The sequence below is a fragment of the Myotis lucifugus genome, unplaced genomic scaffold (assembly GCF_000147115.1).
Source record: "Myotis lucifugus unplaced genomic scaffold, Myoluc2.0 scaffold_4959, whole genome shotgun sequence".
NCBI classification, from domain to species: domain Eukaryota; kingdom Metazoa; phylum Chordata; class Mammalia; order Chiroptera; family Vespertilionidae; genus Myotis; species Myotis lucifugus.
The window spans coordinates 5,382-10,399 of record NW_005876007.1 but is presented as its reverse complement, the minus strand read 5'-3'; the positions used below and the strand labels follow the sequence as shown (position 1 = coordinate 10,399).

Genomic DNA, 5,018 nt, shown 5'->3' with positions numbered 1-5,018 from the left:
TGCTCCCTGGCTTTCATCATAAAGAAGAGGATGAGATAGAACCTCTTCACTTTCTTTTTCCTGTGAATGTTAGCAGGAGCGTGATTACAAACTCATTTTTGTTTCTCATAGTGACCACCATTCCATTTCCGAGTGCATTCCCCTCAGTGTTGCAACACGGACACGCACACACATGCACACCCATGTCTGCACATAAACACACAGGCAGGCATCATCATGTACAGTGTGCAGACGCACACATACGTAGGCATATATACGTGTGCCATGAGCAGGTCTAACATGACCCCCATTAGACACCACAGGCCAAGGACATTGCCTGCCCCACCCACACGCCTGCTCAAAGGTCAGCTCTTAAACAGCTGTGCTTTAGACCTGTGTCCATGGGCCTCGGTGAATTGATACCTAATGAATCCCCAGACCAACCTTTGACCTATGACATCACCTGCCACAAAACAACGCTCTGGGCCCATCAGAGGCTCCACGCGGACTGAACCTGCTAGGACAGGAGGTTGAAGCTGCAGGCGCTGTTGCTGGAAGGAGCCCAGACAGAAGCCATTTGGGAGAGTTTGGGTCATGGCGAGTCGCCGTCAGGAGGACGCAGGGGAACCACGAGGACACAGGCCACAAGACCCATGGAAGCTCTGCGAGCAGAGGGGACAGGCCAGTGAGGCCAGGACAAGGCGGCCACAGAGCCATGAGCAGATGGGCGCCTGTCATCAGGTGGCACTGAGTGGAGCTCCACGGCCTGGCTGATGCAGGGGGACGCCTTGGGCCCAGCAGCCCCCAGCCTGTGTGTGCCGCTGCCCTGTCCCTGTTCCCTGGACAGCCCTGCCCACTGTGGCCCGAAGGACATGCCCGGGGCTATGCTCACTGTTTGCTTTTCTTTATGCAACTGTCTGTTCGGAATCTTCTTGGGGTGTCCTGGGTGCAGAGAGAGGGACACAGCAGATCAACCAGCAGCACCACTGAGGCAGCACGTCACCGAGGCAGCCTGTGGGGAGCCTGACTGAGATCCTGAAGCCGCTGATCCTCGGTTCCATTTCACAGAAGCAGAAACCAAGGCCCAGTGAGCAGCACCTGCTCAAGGCCCCAAGCAAGCTGCGACCAGCCAGGACAGTCCCACCCACCCCCAGCACACCCTGCAGAGGCAGGTCTGGGGGCAGGGGGGCCGGACTAGGGGACTGACCCGTCTTTCGGACGGCCTAACCTGGGAGGCCTGGGCATGGACCCCCCGGCCCTCCTCCCAGAGCCCAGAGCTCCCTCCCATCGTCGTGAGCAGGGCTCCCTGCCTTCTCCTGGCTGTCTTCTTGGGGGCCCCTCGGCTGCCGGCGCTGACAGGCCCCTTTCCAGAAAGGCGGAGATGGGAGTTTGGGAGCCTCTGGGGCCCAGGTACCGCCTCTAGACCTGACCTGTGAGGCGCTGGCAGGCATGCCGTCCCCTTTGCAGTAGATGGGGTACTCGAGGCCGTGCCTGGAGCTGTGGGCCACGCAGGATGGAAGACGCTGCTCCTCTGAGCCGGGGTGGCCCATGGGACCTCTAGCCTCATCCATTTCCGAGTCGCCCCATCAGAGCCCAGATGCCTTGGCAGCTCCCCTGCCTGATCCTGTCCTAATTCATGCGCCTCCCCAGCTGTGCCGGGCCAAGCCTCTCCCCAGGCTTCCTTCTGCCCTGGGTGCCCCTGCAGCCCCTGCTCCATCTCAGCCTGAACTCATGGGTGTGACCCTGGTGCCACGTTGAAGGTCACTCGGATGCCTGGTTGAAACCCTGGAGGGCATCCTGGCTGTAGACCTGGTCTGCTTTGTCCCTTAGGCGCCTTCATCGCGTGAGGATGGGAAGCTCAGTCCTTTCCCTCCTTTCTACTGCGTAACAGCCCTGTAACTTGTCGGCCCCTGGGAGCCTCTGCCTGTCCCACACTCCGCTGGGACGTTCCAGCTCCCAGGGCACATCTGCCCAGGAGCCCCCAAAGGTGTCTACTCCATCCCACCCACCCCCATCTGGTCATGCCCCTGGCCTCTGCCCCCCACACCCCCAGGCTGTGCCCTCGGTGAGCACTGCCTCCCACCTCTCCATCCCAGGACCTGTCCCTTCCTGGGGATGAGGCCCCTGCAAGGCCTCCCTGAAAGGCCTTCCTTGACCAGCTGGAACTTCCTGCTCTTACCCAGGGGCTCATGTTGGTTGTGCGCCTCCTAGATCCATGCTTAGGAAGTGCAAGCTCCAAGTCGGGTTTTAACACCCCCCTCGGCCCACCCCCACCCCAAACACACACATACTAACTCACATTTTTCTAAGTCTTTGAGACTAAGGCTTCAGGATGAAATACCTCAAGCCCCTCTTGGATGACAAGAGAATATTAACAAGAGGCCAGGTCAGGCTCCACGACAGAGAGGGAGGACAGAGAGTCTGTTCAGGACACAGGAGCACTGAGTCACGGTGAGAAAACCCGTCTGTCCATCGGTCAGGTTTCTAGAACTCCTCCCGGCGTGAGCCACAGCCCTTGGCAACACACAGGGGGACCATCTATGGAGGGAACCCTGGCGGCACCAACAGCCTCTCCCCTGCAGGCCTCCCACGACCAGGTCACGTCCCACCGCGTGGTCCTCCTTTTCTTCTGGAGACACACTGAGCCACGCGGAGGAGGCGTGTGGGGAAGAGGAGGTGAGGCTACAGGAAACAAAATCCAGCCACAAAATGAAAGGCCGCAGCAGAAAAGTCAGAAGGGCCAAAGGAGAAAAGCTTTCATTTAGGCAGCATGTCTTCCCACCATGACCTGACATTTATGGGTTTTTTGTTTTAAATTTACTATTATTATCCTCACCTGAGGATGTGTTTTTGATATTAGAGAGAGGAAGGGAGGGAGAAAGAGAGAGAGAGAGAGAGAGAGAGAGAGAGAGAGAAACCTCAATCACTTGCTTCCCACACGCGCCTGGACCTGAGTATATGCCCTGACCAGGAATCAAACCCACGACCTTCTGTGCATGGGAAGACGCTCCAACCAACGGAGCCACACCAGCAGGGCTGACATTTATACTTGTATATTTTTCATAGGACTAGTAAAATGGTGCCTTTGCTATCCTCTGGGTGGAGTTACTCCCCGCCCCGCCGACATTTTTCCCGGCATTCATGAGGGAAGAAACCTTCCTGTGGGGTCACCTCCAGCTGAATAGCTTTCATGTAAAATCACAGTGAAGAGGCATCTGAGTCCTGGACGCCTGCAGCAGCGCTTTCTGAGGGCCCACAGAGCACACAGATAAACGTCTGTTTTCCTTTTGTTTTGTTTAAAGTCACTTCCCTCTTGAGCGAACAGTCTTTCTGGTGGTAGAAAGCCTGAGGTGCCGGGAGAAAACGGGTCAGGCTGCTTGTGAAATGGACCAATGTGACCCCGGACGCCTCTGGATGAGACCCTGAGGTTAAAATGGAAGACAAGCCTCTGTGAGCAAGGGCTCCTCCCAGATGGGCTGTCAGCTGCTGCCGGGGCCTGGCCGTGGGTGAGCCGGCAAAGGCGCTCCCCGCGCTCTCTGATGTCCTCCGGGTTAGGCCTTCCCAGAGCTCAGCCAGCGTCAGTCCTTCCTCTTGTGCACGTCACACGGCCTTTTCCATGATGACTGCGTCCACACACCGCTTCCCAGTCAGGGGTGTCGAGAACTTCTCCAAGATTTGGGGTTCATTGGCCTGGGTGCAGTGCTCCATGGTGAGCACTACTCTGGTCTTGATCCTGGACACCAAATCCACCGCACCAACCATTCCATCGGTTAGGTTTCTAGAACTCCTCCCAGCGTAAGCCACAGCCCTTGGCAACACACAGGGGGACTATGTGTTTCCGGGGTCATCCAGGTAGCCAGGTCACTATATTTGGAAACCTGCATGGCTCCTAGCTCGGTTAGATGGATGTGTGCCCCTCGGATCCTAGCAAATGAGTCATCGCTGGAGAGAAAACAGCCCCTGGGAGAATGATGGCGGTTTGCTTGCCAGCACTGATGAGATCTGCACCCACCTCCTCCTAATGGACATGGACCCACGCCTGGGACTCCATCTTCACTGTGAAGGTGGACAGTTATATTGGGACGGATGTCGTTGCGGCCAGAAGAGGGGTTCCTATGCCCACGTTGGCATACGTGCCATCCTCAAATCCAAGATCTTCCCGTTTGATGATTTGAGCTGTTACATCATCCGAAATCTTTCTCTTTCCGGATTGTTAACCACTCAACTCTCTTCTCAAACTTTCCCCTGTACCATGTGATCGACATGAATGCCTTCTGGGGCAAACGACCCCACACCCACCATTTCTTCAACCTCCACCACGGAGGTTCGGCAGCTGTGCACACGGGCAGGCTGAACTTCCTGGCGCTCCCACCGGAGATAGCGGTTCGCCACTCAGTGTTTTCCATCCTTGCACCAAAGCAACATCCTTGGTGATGGCCGCTCCAAAAGACAGTGCTGCCCGAAAAACTCCTCCCCTCTGGGCTGACTCATGATGGCCACTGGCCGCCGTGATCGTACCTGAGGGGGGCGCCTCCTTCCTGAACCAGAGTCCCGCTGGCCCTGGGCGTGTAGAAGGCGGCACCCCAGCCCCGCCTGCATGGATGCGCTCAGCCGAAGGGCCCTGGGGTCACCTCCAGCTCCAGCTCACCCGCCAAGAAGTGGTGCTCATAGAGCGTGTCCTGGCCCACGTAGGGGCAGGCCATGCGATGCGGGTCATCTGCTTGGCCGCCAGTAAAGGCCCAGCCCGCAGTGGTCCACGCCCGCGTCGCTGCTGATCATAGTCAAATGCCCCTAACATTCTCCGGAATTGCACAGAGCCCGAAGCCCCAACCATGATTTTCACCCCATGAGAGAGGTCCTTCACGGCCTCCATGGTCCCTGGAGAACTTGGCACGGGCAGAAGCGCTGACAGTGAAGCCGCACAGGCAGCCCTTGGCCTGTGAGGACCCTGAGCAGCCGGTGGGGACACAGCCCCTGAGCAACGCGGCCAGGAGCCTGCCAGGAACGGGCCCTGCCAGGGACAGGCAGCGGCTGGCCAT

General features: G+C 57.9%; 1 pseudogene; it reads right to left on the bottom strand.

The window, feature by feature from the left end:
• Positions 1-1,409: 1,409 nt before the first annotated feature.
• Positions 1,410-5,018, bottom strand: LOC111824725 (annotated as a pseudogene).